The sequence below is a fragment of the Eschrichtius robustus genome, chromosome 3, assembly GCF_028021215.1.
Source record: "Eschrichtius robustus isolate mEscRob2 chromosome 3, mEscRob2.pri, whole genome shotgun sequence".
In the NCBI taxonomy this organism is placed as follows: domain Eukaryota; kingdom Metazoa; phylum Chordata; class Mammalia; order Artiodactyla; family Eschrichtiidae; genus Eschrichtius; species Eschrichtius robustus.
In genome coordinates, this window is record NC_090826.1 from 187,620,157 (window position 1) to 187,640,204 (window position 20,048).

At 41.7% G+C, this 20,048-nt stretch overlaps 1 long non-coding RNA gene across 1 annotated transcript; it reads left to right on the forward strand.

The window, feature by feature from the left end:
* The first annotated feature begins 427 nt into the window (after positions 1–427).
* LOC137761662 (uncharacterized) lies at positions 428–18,465 on the forward strand. Its single transcript, XR_011073441.1, has 4 exons — positions 428–638; positions 13,487–13,617; positions 15,913–16,074; positions 17,930–18,465. It is a non-coding gene; the product is annotated as an uncharacterized lncRNA (long non-coding RNA).
* Positions 18,466–20,048: the final 1,583 nt, after the last annotated feature.

The following is a 20,048-nucleotide window of genomic DNA, read 5'->3' on the forward strand; positions in this document are numbered from 1 at the left end:
GCGCCAAGGCGCGCGGGGAAGGCGGGGCCGCCGCGGGAGGCGGGGCCCGATGGAGAGGCCGGAAGGGAGGGGGCGGTTCCGGGCGGTTCCGCGCGTTTTCCATGCCCCCTTCCCGGCTTCCGGCCGGTTGTAAATCACGGAGACTGGCTGGAGCGGGCGGGTTCCGTGGAGAGGGGCAGGCGTGGGGATCCTCTTGGAAAAATTCGCGTAATCGAGTGGGCGAGGCTGGAGGAAAAGAGTCAAGGCGCCGGGAAAGGGGCGGGGACGGGGGTGGGAGTGGGTGGTCGGCAAGCTTGGAGGCGGGGGTAGGGGGGGTGTTGCGGGGAGCGGGTGAGACCCCGTGGGCCTCAAACCCTGATCTGCTTCTAGTCGGCGAATAACTGGAATTAACGGAGCAGGTTTAGTGTGCACGTGATACTCAGGACCTTTCCACCCGCCCCACCCGACGGCGGGGACAGTCACACAGTCACGTGCCGGGTGGGTCCCAGGGGGTCGCACTTCGCTGGAGCTGGTCCCGAGCCGCTGGCAGTGAAGTGATGGGGAAAGCGCGGGACCGGAAGGAGGGACGCGGGGCTCCAGGACTTAAGCACTTTCAGGCTAATACTGGATGCACACGAAATCACATGTTGGGCAAATATGTAAGTTTTAAAGCACACTGAGAAAACGGAAGTCTGTGACTCCACATTATCCACGTGGAGCATATATACGGGCGCTTCCCGGGTTCTACCTCTTGCTTCTTCCCTCGACCACCACTGTCCTGAACTTTGTCTCTCCTTGACATTCTTAGTCGTTTTATTATATGTGGAGGCATTCCCAAAGGATATATTGTTTGACTTTTCTCTTTTTGAGCTTTATACAAATGATACACAGTCTTGTGGGATTTGCTTTTATCGTTGAACGTTTGTTTGATTCACCCAAGTTGTTAAGTGTAAGCAAGCTGTAGAACATTTATTTTCACTGCTGTAACATTGCGTTTCTGTGAAGTCGTTTATGTCCAGTTGTTTATCCATTTTTCTGTGGACACTTGTCTCCAGTATTTTGTTATTATTGGAGGCAAACTGACCGTGAAGCTAATGAAATTGGAGTTTCAGGGCCCCTCCCATGGGTCTCTCCCATCGACCCGAAAGAGGAGTCTTGGCAGTGTGTTCCCATGGTCATATGTTTTTGTAAAATCTACAGAAGGAAGACATTTAAACCACGATGGAAGAGGACCACTTTCTCTTTACGTTCCCGCGCCCCCTTCCTTCAGCCCTTTTCAGCTTGGGTGATGCATGGCTGCAGGCATTTGGGGTTGAGCCAAGGTGGGTTGCATCAGGGATGCGTTTGAGTTCAGTGGAGAGTATGTGTGAGGTGTGCAGTCTTTAATGTCAGGCTCTTGCTTTTCGCCCCAGGGTAGGAAGGTGCATGAACAGATGGTCATATCAGAATAGGAATGTCCCACAGCATCCAGCACCTGATGGATGTGTGTGTTGGGGCAGAAACCTAGTCTGAAATGTAGGAAGCTGGAAGCTAATCTGAAAAAACTCAGATGTGTAAAATTGTAAGTGGAGGATCCAGTTCTGACCTGGAAGTTCTCTCCTGTCAGGATTGTAGTCATGCTTATATGTTTATAAATGCACTTTACATGTTTTCTTTAATGATGAGAGTCACACAAAGTAAAATTTGTCAGATTCCCTGAGTTTGTAGGTCACAACCCTATAACAGAACTACAGTGAGTCTGTCTGGATGTGAAGACACATGTTTTCTACATCCCAAATATTAATAATAAAAAATGTTCAGTAAACTATGTTAGAAGAAGGGCAATCTTCTCATTTTCTCTATGGAAAATGATATTATGGAAATCATTGTCATATAAAGAGGGGATTAAGCATATGCAGCCAAAAGAATGAAGGAAAAGGGTATAGAGGTGTGTGAGACAGTTAATTTAAAAACTAATATGGTACCTTCCTGGGTTTTGTCACATTTGCAATTTGTTGTGATTTATCTCCAATTACATAAGCTCATGCCGGACAAAACCTGAGCCTGCCCCGGTGATACAAGGCTGGCAAGGGCCTTCCTGTGCACACCTCTTGAACTTGTCCCATTTGAACCTAGGAGTAGCAGGACTGGGTCAGAGGGATGGGGTATGCAGCTTTACACGATGATGCCAAAATGTTTTCAAAGTGCTGGTACCAATCTATACTGCCACCAGCACGGATCAGCCCTTTCCTGTTATTCCACATTCTTTCCAATCATTGTTTTGGTCAAACTTCTTAACTTTTGCTAGTCTACTGAGAGTAAGTTGGTACAAGATTATGGTCTTAATATGCATTCTCTAATTACTGATAATGTCGAACATTTTTTCATGTGCTGATTGTTCATGTTTCTTTTCCTCTTCTAAACGTTTTTATTTTAAAAAATATTCTGGATACCAATCTTATGTCAATAGTATGTGTTGCAAATATTTTCTCCCTGTTTATAGCGTGTGTTTTCAAATATTTTTTAAAATTTTGACTTATTATTTTGAAAAAAAAAAAATCAAACTTAGAGCAAAGTTTCAGGACTAATACAATGAACTCCTGTATACCCTTCACATAGATCCACAGTTTGCTGTATTTGTGTGTAAGAGAGACAATATATAAATTATTTTTGCTGAACCATTTGAGAGTAAGTTGCAGCGTGCACCTCTGAAAACAATGATGTTTCCTTATGTTGGCACAGAACAATTTTCAAATGTAGGTAGTTTAGCACTGATATGATACTAATGTCTAATATACAGTCCACATTGAAATTTCATCAGTTGTTCCAATAATGTCATTCAGACCAGGGGTCCCCAACCCCCGGGCCACACAGCAGGAGGTGAGCGGCGGGTGAGCGAGCGAAGCGGCATCTGCAGCTCCCCATGGTTGGCGTTACCGCCTGAACCATATCTCCCCACTATCCCCCCCCACCAACCCCCGTCTGTGGAAAAATTGTCTTCCACGCAACCGGTCCCTGGTGCCAAAAAGGTTGGGGACCGCTGATTTAGAGCGATACCCGGCACCACCAGGCCAAGGTCCAGTCCAAGATCTTTTCACTTTCTTTGTTTCTGTACTATCTTTAGATAAATATTAAGTTTAGCGTAGTTAAATGTCTGTCCTTTCCTTTGTAATCAGCAAACTTTGATGTCTTAAAAAAGTCCTGGTCTTGCCAGGGGTTGAGGGGAGGGAGGGATGAATGGGCAAAGCGCAGGGAATATTTAGGGCAGTGAAACTATTCTGTGTGACACTGTCGTGGGGTACACATGTTCCAAACCCGTGGAACGTACAACAACTGGAGTGAACCCTAATGTGAACCATGGCCTCCGGGCGATGACGATGCCTGTCTGTAGGTTTGTTGAAGCAAACATGCCATCTGGTGGGGGGGGCGTTGATAACGGGGGGCCTGGGCCTGTGTAGGGGCAGCAGGTAGACGGGGCATCTCTGTACCTTCTCAGGTTTGCTGTGAACCTAAAGCTGCTCTAGAAAATAGAGTCTATCAAACAGAAAAAAAAAAATCCTTGTCTACCCTGCCATCTGAAAGGTATTTCTTAGAATTTGGGGGGAAAGTTTTAAAGTTTTGCCTTCCACATTTAAATCATTAATCCATATGGAATTGGGTTTTGTCTGGTGTGAAGTAGGGATCCATTTCCTTTCCTTTCCTGTTTTCCAGACAGCCAGCCAATTGTCCAAACACCATACATTGACTAGAATCCTTTCTCCAGTGACCTGCGGTACTATCTCTGGTCATATATCAAGGCTCCAAAGCGTGAACGTCTGTTTCTGGACTCACTATTCTCTTCCTAGTTTTCTGTCCCTGTGCCAGTACCCTCCTGCCTTAATTACTGTAGCTTTGTACATTTTGCCGTCCGGTTGAGCAAGTTTGCTTCAGGATTGTTTTGGCTATTCTTGGCCGTTTTTTCTTGCATATACATTTTAGGATCAACTTGTCAATTTCCACAAAAAAGTCCTGATGTGATTATGATTGGAAATGCATTAACTCTGTAGGTCAATTTGGGGGGAGAATTGAAATTCCTATAGTAATATTTTGCTATATATCTCTAGTTATTTAGGTTTCTTTAATGATTTCTATAGAATATCTAATTTTCTCTAGAGATACTTGCTCATCTTTGGTCAGATTTATTCTAGATTCATTACAGTTTATGTTATTATCATAAATGGTTTCTTAAACTTATGTTTTTGGGTTTTTTTAATCAGACTTTTTGGTGACTTTTTATTTATTTGTTTATTTTTTTGGCTGCGTTGGGTCTTTGTTGCTGCGTGCGGGCTTTCTCTAGTTGTGATGAGCAGAGGCTACTCTTAGTTCTCATTGTGGTGGCTTCTCATTGCAGAGCATGGGCTCTAGGCGTGCGGGCTTCAGTAGTTGTGGCACATGGACTCAGTAGTTGTGGCACGCGGGCCCTAGAGCGCAGGCTCAGTAGTTGTGGCGCATGGCTTAGTTGCTCTGCGGCATGTGGGATCTTCCCGGACCAGGGATCAAACCCCTGTCCCCTGCATTGGCAGGCAGATTCTCAACCACTGCGCCACCAGGGAAGTCCTTAAACTTATGTTTTTGAATTACTTGCTGGTTTATAAAAATGAAATTGATTTTCATATATTGATATTTTAGCCACCTTGCTAAATGCTCTTCATATTTCCAATAATATGTAGATTATTTTTAGTTTTCTATTTAGAGGGTCACATCTTAAGTAATGACAGTTTTGTTTTTCCTTTCCTTTTCTCTCTCTTACCTTGTCATGCTGGCTACCATCTCCAGCACAGAGTTGAATACATGTGATGATAGCAGACATTCTTGTCTAGTTCCTGGTTTTAAAATACTTTAATTCACATGTTTCCTCATTAGGAATGATGTGTGTTGCAGGCTTTTCAAATACCCTTTATCGAGTTAAGGAAGTTCTGTTTCATTCTGAATTTGCTAAAAGTTTCACCATGAAAGAGTATTGGATTTTATCAAATGCTTTTTTCCTCTCTTTTTTAATCTGTTGAGATCAGCGAAAGCATTTCCCCCTTATCTAGCAATATGAAGAATTATATTTATAATTTAAAGGTTTTTCAAATGTTAAACACCTTTGTGTTCCTGAAATAAGCCTAATTTGGCCATAATATATTTTATATATCTGATATTTTATGTTAACATTTTGTTTAGGATTTTTAAGTTTATGTTTACAAGTAAAATTTATCTGTAATTTTCCTTTCTCACACTATCCATGGTTTTACAGGCATCAAAGAATGAATTGGGGAATATTTCTTTTTTTTCCTCCATTATTCTCTGGAATAAATTACATAATATTGAAATGACCTGTCTGCTGAAAGTTTAGCAGAACTCCCTGTAAATTATCTGGGTGTCGAGTTTTTTTCGTGTGGGTAGAAAGATTTTTACCTTTAGATTTATTGTTTTTCACAGTCATAGAACTATTCAGCCTTTCTTAAGGAATTCTTGGGTCAGTGTTGCTAAGTTATATGTTTTAATGTTCTTTTCAACTGTTTCATATTTACTTTCAGAAAGTTCTTCATTTTATCTTTTTAAAGTATGTTTTATATATAATATTATGTCTCTTTTTCATTAATACTGACTTGATCTTTCTCTCATTATTTTTCTTAATCCATCTCACCAGAAAGTTTGTCTCATTGTACATTTTCCAAGAATCAACTTTTGACCTTGTTGATCCTCTTTACTGCAAGTTTGTTTTCCGTTTCACTGATTTATGTTTTTTCTCTCTCTACTACTGTCTTCAGATTATTCTATTTTTCAGTTAATGGGTTTAGCATATTCATCTTTAATCTTTCTATTTTTCTAATGTAAGCATCTAAGGCTATAAGTTTTCCTCAAATTACTGCTTTTTCTGCATCCCACAAGTTTTGATACATAGTATTTTTATTCAGTTCTGGTATTTTAAAATGTCCATTATTATTTCTTCTTTAAACCATGAGTTATTTAAGGACTTTTTAATTCAAAATATATTTATGTTTTGTACATATATATTTGTTGCATTGTGGCCAGAGAATCAAAGATCCTTGAGGCTTGCTGTATGAGCTGGTCCATGGTCAATTTTTAGAAATAGTCTAAACCAAAGAAGAAAAGTTGATTTCACCAGCAGGTAGATAGGTGCAGGGATATGTACCAAATAAATCAAGCTTGGTAGTTCAGACTTTTTACATCTTTACTAACGCTCTTGTTCAGATTTGCCTATCAGTGTGCCTATCTATCACCCATTAATAGATAAAATAGGTCAGTCAATCTCTTATTAAAATGGTGGATCTGTCCATTTTTCCCTGTAGTTCCTGCAATTTTAGTTTTGTGTATTTGGGGGCCATTTTATTTTAGAATCAGCGTGTACAAAGAACTTGAAGCATCAGTATGTCTTAGAATCTTAGATTTGAATGCATTCACCAGAGTCCAATCATGGTCCCTGCCACTCTCTGTACCCAGACAGGAGGAACTGTTTCACCGCACATGACCAATTGACTTATTAAGTACTTTTAGAGGCAGTGAACTTCTTACCTTACAGGGAAGCCCCGTTCTTCATTGGAGATCTCTGCTTGATTATAATTACCATTTCATTAGCCAGCATTGTGCAAAGCATTTTACAAACATTATCATGTTTAATTCTCAGTACAGTCTTATAAAGTAGGTATTTTATCCGAATTGCACTAATGAAGAAACAGGTAATTAAGCAAGTTGCCCAAGGTCACACAGGTAGTAGTGGAAGAGCAGGAACTGAAGCTCAGGTCTGTCTCCTAAATCCATTAGACTCCATTCACAAGTTCTTCTTTACGTTGGGCCTAAAACCATGTCCCCTTAACTTTCAATCAAGGGACCTGGTTCTAACCATCCTTTCTAGCATTCCCAGCACTTTCTAATCCTTTGGAAACCTCAGAAATAGTTCAAGCTAATACGTGTCGCATAACCCTGCCCTGCCTGACTCTCATCAGTTTTCTCATAGAAGATTTGGACCCTTGCTGTATACATGCCTGTTCTTACTATGACTTTCAGAAAACTAGTCAGTCTTTTTCTTCTGGTTTTTCTTTTTCAAAAACTAGGCAATTTTTACATGTGGGATGCTTCATTCTTAATGTATAGCCTAGTGAGTTAAACTCATTTCTGCACGTGAGTTAGGCATGCTACATGAAGCCTACTATTAAACATCCAGCCCTTCATCTTTTGGGGTTAATAAGTCAACCTCAGAATCACTCAGGCCTCACATGTGGCTCTACCCCACCGTATGCTCTTTAGTAAAGAGCTCAGTCAGATTTCCTCTTAGGTCTCACCAGAGCACAGTCTAATTAACCTAAGCTGCGACCCCTGCTTTCTGCACAAGAAGTCTTCACCGACATGGTTTTCAGGTGGTCTTTTAATTGTGGGACCACGGAAAGCCTTACCTGTGGTAGTTTACATGGGAATCACAGATGGCATGATGACTGCATTGTTCTTGTGCATTGTGCTTTATGGCAGGGAGGGACAGGAAACTATCCAGGGTGACTCAGTTAGACAAGAGTTGTGTTATGCGTACATCCTGCATAACCATGCTAAGAGTTTGCCTTAGGCTGTGTCTTAGAACCGGAAATGCTGCAAGAATGTGAGCTGACCTGTATGTTATCCTCATGCGCTGTTCAGACATGTACAGAAATAATAATGCCTATCGTTCTTTGATTCCGGGGACCTTCAGTCGCACACCTATTTGTTTATAGCTGCTCCTTTTTTTTTTTTTTTAATTGGGGTATAGTTGATTTACAGTGTTGTGTTAGTTTCAGGTGTACAGCAAAGTGATTCAGTTATAAATATATATATTACTCCTTATTCTTTTAGTATGGGAGGCTTGGAAACCCGTATAACTTACATCTAGGGGAAGACAGGAAAGCACAGGTTGATAGCATTTGGCTGCCATGGATACTTTTTTCACTTGTATCATCACAATGAATCAGACCACAACTTGGACTCAACTACTTTCTGCCTTCGGTGACTTTTCCTGATAAACACTATGACAAAATCTTCATCTAAAAATTGATTTACTCATTCAAGGGATTTCTGGCATCTACCACATGGCAAGCATAGGAATACAGTGATGAACAAGAAAGACATAGTCTCTGTCTTACAGTAGAGGTGGGGCGATAATTACACAGTAAGTGCTGTGACGGGGGACGTACAGAATGTCAGAGGAGTGTGTAGGATGGGAACACAAACCAGACATGGGGAAAAAGAGAAGGCCTTCCAGAGGAAATGACATCTAAGCTGAGATCTGAAGGGCCAAAGATAAATTGGGACAATTGAAACAGGAAAAAGAGGAGGAGGGAAAGGCCCAAAGTGAGAGTATGGCACATCCAGGGAACTGAAAGAAGTTAGGTATCATCTGCTTAGGCCAAGTTATGCTGCAGTAACAAGTGACCCCAAGTTTCAGTGGCACACAACAACAACAATGGTTTATTTCTCACTCATGCTGCAATGTGGAGAAAAGATTGTTGAGGGTAAAACTGAGGGAGGAAGCTGAGGTAGTAATTCAGGCTAGAGCAGACGGTGGCCCGAACTCAGGTAGAGGCCATCGGGGTACAGAGGAGTGGACGGAATCAAGAGATGCATAAGAAGTAGAGTTACTAGCTCTCCCTGGTTGACTGGATGTGGAGGGTGAAAAAGGAACCATGGTTGACACTTGAGTTGCTTTATTCTAACCACAGAGCAGAGCAGGAAGATTAAAGCTTTTATCGAGATGAATTTAATACACACAATAGCATGATAAATATTTTATTGTTACTAATTTTAGAAACGTCTTCCTACTAATCTTGAACACATCATAGAGTTAATGATCTTGGTAATCATATTATTTCTTCTGCGCAAACTCCTGGCACAGATGTATTCACAGAACTACATAATTCTTGGCGGTGAGCCTTCTGGGATGCCAAATTAGGAGGTGTCTAGTTAAAACTAGGTGTGTGTTACAAATCTGAAACTTCATCCTAAAACTTGAACTTATGGGACTTCCCTGCTGGTCCATTGGTTAAGACTTTGCCTTCCAATGCAGGGGGTGCAGGTTCGATCCCTGGTCAGGGAGCTAAGATCCCACATGCCCAGCAGCCAAAAAAACCAAAACATAAAACAGAAGCAGTCTTGTGACAAATTCAATAAAGACTTTAAAAATGGTCCACATCAAAAAAAAAAAAAAATCTTAAAAAAAAAAACTTGAACTTACAAAGTCATTGGATGGTTAGAAAAAATAGACTGGTACTGAGCGATTGTCAGGGAGGAAGAAATTTCCCTCTACCCTTCTAGGTTCTTCTGGCTGGTCTAAGAATTAAATTGACATGAAACATTAACAGGAGAAAATCATGCAAAATTTCATAACATGTCTTCATGGGAGAGACCCACAAAAACTGAGTAACTCCCCCAAACGGCCAAAACCCTCACCTTAAATACCGTCTTCAACTAAAGACAAAAGAGGAAGTTGGGGGTAGTTGTTTGGGACCTCAAAGGGGTGGAAGGCAATTTACATGGAGATGGAAAAGCAAATGCTTGGTGAGCAAGTGTTTGCTGAGCCCGGCAGACACAATGGGACAGAGTGGACTCTGGCCTCCAGCCCCTGCCGACTTCCCCACCACACCCGGCCCGTGTTCTTTGCAGAGATCTCTGGCGATGGCTCTAATTTAGGAACAGGCCCTCTATCGAAATTCTTTTAGGCACCTGGGGGAAGGTCAGAGTTTCTCCCTGCGTCTTTTGGCCTTGATTGTTTTCAGCTCAAAATAATCCATATCCCAAAGAGACATTTTGGGGTGGAAATTTTGCTCCCCTACACTATAAAGTCTGCATATGTAGACCTTAGCGAAGGGAGGTACATACAGTTTTCATTAGGTTAAACACTGCAAAGCTGGTATACTCTGAAGACGTCATACAAGAGCCATGCCTGTTGGAACACTTAGAAACCGCTGCCAGTGTGGGTCCATTTTCCAGAGGGAAAGATGCTGCGTGGACTGTCCCTTTCAAGATTAGGCCTGTTTCTGGGACATTATATTCTCAAGAGATCTTTTTTTTTTGCTTTTTAAAATATTTATTTATTTTTTGCATGTGTTGAGTCTTCATTGCTGCGCGCGGGCTTTCTCTAGTTGCAGCGAGCAGGAGCTACTCTTCGTCACAGTGCGCAGGCTTCTCATTGTGGCTTCTCTTGTTGCGGAGCATGGGCTCTAGGCGCGCGAGCTTCAGTAGTTGCAGCACGCAGGCTCAGTAGTTGTGGCACACGGGCTCCAGGGCGCACGGACTTCAGTACTTGCAGCATGTGGGCTCAGTAGTTGTGGCGCACAGGCTTAGTGGCTCCGCAGCATGTCGGATCTTCCCGGACCAGAGATCAAACCCGCGTCCCCTGCATTGGCAGGCAGGTTCTTAACCACTGGACCACCAGCTAAGTCCCCTCAAGAGATCTTAAGTTTTTCCAAGGCAACTCTAAATTTCTCAGCAGTGGACAAGTTGAGAGCAGCAATTCAGATATTCTTTTATCTGGCAATAATCTTCCTTCCTCCCAGCTTTCCCTGCCGTACTTTTCCTGCCGTGATCATTTTTCAACCACACTGGGACCACTAGTCTATTAATTTCTCTATTTTCTCCCAACATGTGTGCCATCTTCTGTCTTCCTTTCCCATCGTATCCAACTTCGATTTTGTACTGTGGGGTTAACTTCAGCACACCTGCCACAAACCTTGGTGGTTTCGTTCAACTGCTTCATTTGAAACATTCACTTTCAGTGACAGTTTACCTAGTGCAGCAAAACAAATCAGTACTTCATATAGGAGAAGAAAATAACATTAAACTGAGATTTTTAAGACATGGGGAAGAGTTGGTTACTTTAAGTCAAGCTATCAAAAACTATTAGTTTTGAGATGTCCCTCTTTGTGTAAGTCTATGATAAAATGTGAATGCAGAATTAGTCAAGATTTCACAACAGTAAACTCCGTCTATACTGAGGGACGCTTAAGCTCTTGTATGTATCAAGGACTTAAAAATATTCTTACATAGCAATTCCCACTCTAGGTTTTTTCCTTATAAACTAATTACTGATACACATAAGGTATATTTTGGGCGTATTTTTTTATTACCTCATTTGACGATAATGTTGTTGTGGGAACAGCCTAAATATTCACCAAAAGGGAATTAAATTAATATTGTATATATCTGTACAATGGAATAAAAGGCAGCCATTAAAAGTTATGTTGAATATTTATTGACATGAGAGGATGTTAGTGATTTCTTTAAAAAAAAAAAGGTTAAAAACTGTATTTAGTATGGTCCAATTATTTTGAAAAATATTAATAAATACCCAGAAAAAAAGAGAGAGGAGTCGTGGCAAATATTAATAGTAGACATTTAGATCAGTGGAATAAAATTGAAAGTCCAGAAATAAATCCTTACATTTATGGTCAACTGTTTTTCAATAAGGGTGCCAAGAAAATTCAATAGGGGAAAGAATAGTCTTTTCAGCAAATGGTTGTGGGACCAGATATCCACATGCAAAAAATGAAAGTGGGTCCCTGCCTCACACCATACACAAAAATTCACTCAAAATGGATAGACTCAAATGTAAGAGCTAAGATTTTAAAACTCCTAGAAGAAAACATAGGAGTCATCTTCATGACCTTGGGTTAGGCAAAACCTTCTTAGATATGACACCAAAAGCACAAGGGACAAAAGAAAAAAATAGATCAGTTTAAACTTTTGTGCTAGAAATGATGTCAAGAAAGTGAAAAGACAGCTCACAGATTGGGAGAAATGATTTGTAATTCATGTATCTGATAAGAGCCTTATATCCAGAGTATATAAAGAAGTCTGACACCCAACAATAAAAAGGAAAGTAACCCAATTTTTAAAAGGGCAAACAGTTTGAATAGACATTTCTCCATAGAAGATATACAAATGGCCAATAAACGTAAGAAAAAAATGCTCAATACCATTATTTATTAGGGAAATACAAATCAAAACCACAAGGAGATACCACTTCACACCAACTAGGATTGCTATTTAAAAGAGAAAAACGACAGACAATAAAAAGTGTTATATGGAGAAACTGGAACCTTCTTACATTGCTGGTGGGAGTGTAAAGTGGTACACAGCCATTCTGGAAAACAGTCTGGCAGTTGCTCAAAATGTTAAGCATAGAGTCACCATGTAACCCAGAAATTCTACTCCTACACTCCAAGAGACTCAAAAACAGGTGTTCAAACAAAAACTTGTACGGGAATATTCATAGCAGCATTATTCCCGACAATCAGAACGTGGAAACAATCCAATGTGCGTCATAAATGGATTTTTAAAAAGTGGCATATCCGTACATTGAAATATTATTCAGCAATAAAAAATTAAGTACTGATACATGCTACAATTTGGATGAATCTTGGAAACATTAAGCTAAGTGAAAGAGGTCAGTCACAAAAGACCACATATTGTGATTCCACTTATATGAAAGGTCCAGAATAAGCAAATTTACAGAGACAGGAAGCAGATCAGTGGTTGTCTAAGGCTGAGTAGGGGGGGCTGTGTGGTAGGGAAAAATGGGAAGTGATGGCTAATGGGTTTCTTTTTGGGGTAATGGAATGTTCTAAAATTATATTGTGGTGATGGTTGTACAACCCAGTACATATATTTTTAAATATTTAATTATACACTTAAAATGGGTGAATTGTACAGTATGTGAATCTCAAGAAAGCTTTCTAAAGTGTTAATAGTAGCTCTTCCTGGAGGGTGAGCTTATGTTGGTTTTTATCTTTTTGTTCATCTGTATCCCCTGCAGTGAACAAGCGTTTCTAGTCGTAAGAAAAAAGTTGAAAAAGGAAAGTTATTCGTTTAAATGGTTTGTCTCAGTGAGGTAACTTCTTTGAATTAAGTATAGAAGTTCTTGGGTTTAAGACCATTCTTGAGTTAAATAAGTGTCTTCAGAAGAAAACTGCTCCATTCTCCCAAGCCATTCCTACATCTTCTAATTGTCCTCTATTGTAAAATAGAGGAACGTGTTTTTTTTTTCTCCATCAAATAATGAAATCTGGTGGGTGTTTCTACTTTTCTCATCTTGTGTGGTGATTCATTCCATGCTGAATGCCTTTCCATTTTTGACTTTTCATTGTTTGCTACATCCCAAGAACCTCTGCCCTTTAAAAATCTTAATTTGTGATGGTAATACATTCAGCGTGGTTTCACAAATTGGATTTAATACTTTAATCCACTTTAGCACATCCTTCCCTTACCCCATGACCAGTTAGCATTTGGTGGTAATCCCTTCACAGTGATAAATACAAGCAACAGTGTTTTGCAAAAAAAAAAAAAAAAAAGAAAAATCTTAAATTTCAATTTGACAGTATAATAATATACTGTGGGAATTAAAATGACTGTGTTAAAATAGATTATAAATAGTCTGAAAGATTATATAAAAGTATTTTAAAGAATTGGAGATTTTCTCTTTATTATAGCATATGTTAATATGTTGATTAATTCTTTTTTGCAGGTGGGTGGATCAATCAGTATCAGATGATATCTGGGCTTAAGGAAAATAACTTTCAAGTCATACTTGCTTAAAAGAGATCTACTTAGTCAAAAGGCTACATTGCTTAAACAGTGAGAAAAATCCATGAATAGGTAATAATATCAAATTTTCTTCTTAGACATAGGCTATGAAATTAGAAATAACTACATTAAAAGGGGGGGGGGGGACCAGACCACAAAATCTGCTATAAGTCATAGAAAAACACTTCCGAAAGTTAAAAGCACTATAAAATAGAAATTATTATTATTATTATTATTATGTGAAGCAAGAAGATATATGTTCTTAAAGAGCATGAACATAAGCCTTTGCAAGAAATTTCAAGTTTCAGGTTTTTCGTTATGTTTGAATTTTTATCCTTGAAGTCAGTGTTCTGAAAAACAGCCGGAGTTCTGCAGACACGCCTGGAAAATGGGAATGTGGGTAGCAGCCTTCAGTTTTCTACCAAGGGGTGATTTCATTTAAATACTGGGTCTGGAGCTTAAAAAAAAAATGGAAAAAAGCTTGGAAACCAACGCTGGTTCTCAGTGACCACTTATGTAAACGTTTACATCTTTGAAGTTGTGACCTGCCCCTGAATTCTAAGGTGGAAAAGGGAAAGCCCTTATATGGTGATGCAGGCAGACCCACAGCTGGGCTAGAACCCGCTGTCAGAAGTGTTTGCTACATAACAGCCCAGATTTGTGTCAAGAGCCGAGGATGCAGTTGTGTGTGTACCCCTTGGAGACTTTGCTTAAGCAAAAGACCAGCGGGTGGGGCGTCGGAGAAATGCTGTCCAATACTAGATACACGTTTCCACTCAGGATTATTGTGTAATACTTATTTTGGAGGAAAAAGAATCACACTGAGGCTTTATCAGAGCCCTTTGCTAAGATTGCCTGCCTGTCTCCTGTCTGCCTCACCTGCTGTAATCCCTTGAGGGTAGAGACCCTGAATTGTCCCCTTTTTGTCACCAACACCTTTGTAGGCCTTGGCACATCAAAAATATCTGAATGATTTACAAGGATGTAATAATCTACCAAGTTACCAACTAAACGATAAGAATTTATTTTCCAGTTTAAGGTAATTGGTGGCTCTCAGAGTAGAGAGAGCTGCTAACAGGAGCTGTTTGCAGATTCTCATTGGGTAAAATAACAACCAAAGGGAGTTCCTGGCCCCTAATATTCTCCACCTTAAACATTCTTGTTCCTACACCTAGAGTATCTCCTTTTTATTTATTTATTTATTTTTGGCTGCGTTGGGTCTTCGTTGCTGCCTACGGGCTTTCTCTAGTTGCGGCGAGCGGGGGCTACTCTTCGTTGCCTCATTGGGGCTTCTCACTGTGGTGGCTTCTCTTGTTGCGGAGCACGGGCTCTAGGCATGTGGGCTTCAGTAGTTGTGGCACGAGGGCTCAGTAGTTGTGGCTCGCGGGCTCTAGAGCGCAGGCTCAGTAGTTGTGGCACACGGGCTTAGTTGCTCCACGGCATGTGGGATCTTTCTGGAGCAGAGATTGAACCCGTGTCCCCTGCGTTGGCAGGCGGATTCTTATCCACTGCACCACTAGGGGAGTCCCAGTATCTCCTTTTTATAAGAGTGGGTCGTACAAAAGCTTGCACCACGAGCTTGGTTAGCTTGTTTCTCTGAAAGGTAATAGATTTAGATAAGTGTGCCACTTGGATTATTCCTAAAAAGCATTACAAATATTTCTGGATTAGGATTCAACTTTGAGAAACGTAAGAATGCTACATTTCCTAAGTCAAATGAAATTTCACTGTGAATATGGCTGCTGCAACTTTACCGCACTTGCTTTCTATAAGTAGCCAAGTATCAATTTGTATGTCTATAATTACAATTTTCACCTTGTGAGTAAAAAAATCAGTATTTAGTTTACCTTTCAATTACTTTTAAAAAAACCATATGCTATAATCTGAATGTTTGTGTCCTCCCAAAATTCATCTGTTGAAATCTGAACTCCCAACATGATAGTCTTAGGAGGTGAGACTTTGGGGAGATGCTTAGGTCATAAGGGTGGAGCCCTCGTGAATGGGATTAGTGTTCTCATAAAAGAGACCCCACAGAGCTTCCTCGCCCCTTCCATCGTGTGAGGACACGGTGAGAAGCCACCGTCTATGAATGAGGAACTGGACCCTCGCCAGACACCGAATTGCTGGCACGGTGTTGATCTTGGACTTCCCAGCCTCCAGAATTATGAGAAATAAATTTCTTTTGTTTACAGAACAACCGTCTATGGTATTTTGTTAGAGCATCTGGAACAGATTAAGACAACGTAGTAGCTTAAATATGTTACACAGTAGGATGTGGAATTGATTTCCTTTTACAATGTAAAAAATTGGAAAATGAATGTAATAAATCATTTTACTTAGCCTTTCTTATGTTTATCTTTTACGTAGATAGATTTCATAATGACAAAAAAAAAGAAGAAAAGAAGGAATCATGAGTCACCCGCGGAGGATGCCAGGGAACTGTGAAATAATAAGAAATATGTCTTTGGTGTCTACACTGGCTTCCTGGCACAGAGCTCCTCAAACACTTGGAATTTCTTGAGTGATCGGGTAAAATGAGGCCTCTTGGCTTATTTATAACTAGCCTCTTTCAACCACACCTGAGTTTATGTTAATGAGGTGACTTAGAAAAGACCCTAAGGATGGGACTGAGGGGAGGCTGGGGTGACTAGAGGGTCAGACCTTTCAGCCCCACCCACTGACCTCGGGGGAGGGGCGAGTGGCTGGAGATGGACTTAATCACCAATGGCCAATGATTTAATCGGTCGCGCCTAAGAAATGAAGTCTCCGTGAAAACCCTAAACAACAGGTTTTGGAGAGCATCTGGGTTGGTGAACACGTCAAAGTGCTGGGAGTGGTGGGCGTGGATGCTCCACCCTTCCCCCCACGCCTGTGCATCTTGTCCCTTTGGCTGTTCCTGAGTTGTATCCTTTATAATAAATGGGTGATAGTAAGTGCTTTCCTAACTTCTGTGAGCAAATGATCAAGCTGAGGAGAGGGTTGTGGGGATCTCCGATTTATAGCTGGTTGGTCGGAAGTACAGGTACCCGGGATTTGCAACTAGCATCTCAAGTTGGGGATGGTCTTGTGGGACTGGGCCCCTAACCCGTCTGCACTAACTTTGGGTAGTTAGTCTCAGAATTGCTTAATGGGACAGAAAATCCCACACATCTGGCCTCAGAAGTTTTGGGAGTAGAAGAACTAGTCATATTTTTCTTTTAGGAACCAACCTATCATTCTAACAACTTATAAATAAAAAGAAAGAGTCAAACGCTTGTCTGGCCTTCCTGTACAAACTGTACCTGAGGGTAACCATTAGTTGATGAAATGGTTTCCCTTTGTGGAGAGATTCCAGCTAAGAAGCGAAGCAGGCCTCATAGATCCAGAATATCACAGGGCTGCAGCCTCCAATGAAACAGCGGGTGTAAGCAAAGATCACCAACGGCTGCTAAAAGCATTAGGTGAAAAATGGACAGAACTTTATAGTGTTATGAGTCAGCCTGGCAGGGCCTGAGGCCTCTGAACAATCCCAGCCTCACGGAAACAGACAGATATTCCGTGCTTCCCGATGGAAGTACGCAAAACCACTTACACAGTATTCACGCCAAAAAAATTGAACCTAAATCTGATTGAGCCTCTAGATGTATGAATTTACAGAAAATATAAGAGACAGAGGAGGCTTTTAAACAACATCAGTGGCATGCAATTAGCAAGATCCAGACTGTGGAAAAACTTACAGGAAAAAATGACAAATACATTTCAAGGAAAAGAAAGAAAGTGAGCCTGACTGAAACAGAGGAGGAACCCACGGCTTAGAAGAGACATACAAACTGAACGTAACGCGTGACCCTTATTTGGCTCTTAACTTAAACAAACTGGTCGTTAAAAAAAAAAAAAATTCAAGAGCTGCCAGGAAGGCTTTCTCTACTAAAGGCAAAGACAGGATCACAAACCCCACCCACTGTCTTTGACATTTTTTGGCGTAAATCCTGTAATTAAAGAGGTGTACCTTTTACTTCAACCGTCTTGTCCAGAGCTCACACCCTTTACAAGTCAGCACATTAAACCTCATCAGTCACAGATTCTCAGGCTTAGCTGAGTTCATGAGCTTGTTTCCCAAGGGCGGGCGTCAGTGAAACATCTACAGCTTGAAGGTGATGATTTTTCTAAAAGTCCCTGGAAATGGGGCGATCGTACAAAAAAAAAGGGAAAACTCAGAAATCAAATATCACCGACTTCATGAGTGTACTGAGCTCCCTGGTCCTTACACATCTGATTCTTCAGAGTCGATTGCAAGCGATACGCTGGTCAAGGGGGATGGAGCAGGCCTGGCGAAGATGGTGATCTTCTGATTTCTTGTTTGTCTTGTCTTTGGAATTTTTTTTTTTTCTGTATGTCTTAATAGGAATGAACGAGAGTTTAGAAGACCAAATATTTCAAACCAACCAGCGAAGCCCTTTGGTGCGGTTTTGACTCCAAAGCAGCCAGACTGTCTCCTGGTCTCCCAGGGCCATACGCCACGGGGTCACTTTTCAAATTAAGGTGAAGTCCAAATGGAGGTGGAAAGGCAAGGTGTGAGGTCCTTCGACGGCATCCCTGGTAGGTAACCATCCACTCTCTATAAACACCTCCAGTGGCAGGAAATCTCAGCCACAGTTTATGAAGCTTCACTGTCGTCTCACCAGGAACCAGTCTGCCCCACTTCCCAGGACAGCACTTCGAGTCTTAGAGAAGTGTTCTCCTCCCCACCCCGAGTCCGTGATTCCTACCTGGAGTCTAGGGAAAGTGAGGGGACAGCCATCCTGTTGGACAATATCAGCTTCTTGGAGCAGCCAAGGCTAGCAGTTGGGGGCTTTTCCTGTGATGCCGTGATGCTCTGTTGAGGTGAAAAATTTATTTCAGTGGTTAGAAAGCAAGAACATACGCTAAAGTCTTTAAAAACGGTTTTATTTTATTTTATTTTTTAAAGAGTTTTTGGTTTTGACGTCGTGGACCATTTTTAAAGTCTTTATTGAATTTGTTACAATATTGCTTCTGTTTTAGGTTTTGGATTTTTGGCCACAAGGCATGCGGGAGCTTAGCTCCCCCAGTGCAGGGGGTGTGGGATCGAACCCACAGCCCCTGCGTTGGAAGGCGAAGTCTTAACGACTGGACCACCAGGGAAGTCCCTAAAAATGGTTTTAAAACCACTCTCTTAAGTTTTCTCTTCCCCAGGGTAAACATTGCTTGCTCTTTGAAACGTTGGTAATACAGGTTTACATATTTTTAAAAATATAATAAATAATGAAGTATAAATTATATATAATAAATTACATGTATATTATATTAAAATATGTATGTATATTATTAGAAAAGAGTAGCCTAACCCACACTCACTTTTAGGATAAGACCTAGCAACTGTACACATCACTTGTACTCACATCTCATTGGCTGGAGCGTTGCCACGTGGCTGCACCTGCTGTCAGGGAGCTGGGAGAGGTAGTGTGTGTCTGCGGACCCAGGTGCCGGGGTAAAACTTTCCCTACTCTGGAAGGAGGGAAGAAGGCAGCGTGGGGGGCTCTTGGCATCTCTGCCACAATAACTCTAAATAGAAGCTATGGGGCTTCCCTGGTGGCGCAGTGGTTGAGAATCTGCCTGCCAATGCAGGGGACACGGGTTCGAGCCCTGGTCTGGGAAGATCCCACATGCCGCGGAGCAGCTGGGCCCGTGAGCCACAACTACTGAGCCTGCGCGTCTGGAGCCTGTGCTCCGCAACAAGAGAGGCCGCGACAGTGAGAGGCCCGCGCACCGCGACGAAGAGTGGCTCCCGCTCGCCACAACTGGAGAAAGCCCTCGCACAGAAACGAAGACCCAACACAGCCAAAAATAAATAAATAAATAAATAAATATTAAATAGAAGCTATGCAACCACGTAGCATAATGACAGCGTGTCCTGGTTTTGTCACCAGGCGCAGCGGTGAGGCTGCGTAAGGATCACGGGAGTGGAGACACACAGAACGGAGCCAGTATTCAGTTCAGGAATCGTAGGATTTAGTGCACATGATGAGCACACAGCACAGCTTAGTAAGAGGAGGGAAAACAGAGAAGGGGTACCGACCTCGCCAAGGAGAAGTCCGGAAGGAGGCGGCTCAGCACCAGCAGGGTCCCTGGTTGGTGATGGTTTCAGGACACCTGTGAGCGGGACTCGCCCTCGGCTGAGACAGGGCCTCGGGCAGCGCCTGGACGTTCAGCAGTGTCAGGTCGGGTCCTCCAGCCGAGAGCCTTCGGTGTCTGACTCTGGGGGGTCTGCCTGGAGGTGGGCAGGTGCTGTCCCAGGGCCTCTCGTCTCCAGCAGTTAACTCTGTGCCAGCGAAGGTTTCCATGACGTTACAAGGCAAGTCCTTAAATTCATTCTCTAAGTCTGTTCCTGTGTTGTAAATAAGTTCATTTGTAGCATTTTTCTTTTTAGATTCCGCATATCGATACCATATATTTGTCTTACTAACACAACATTGTTAATCACCTATGCTTCAATACACAATAAA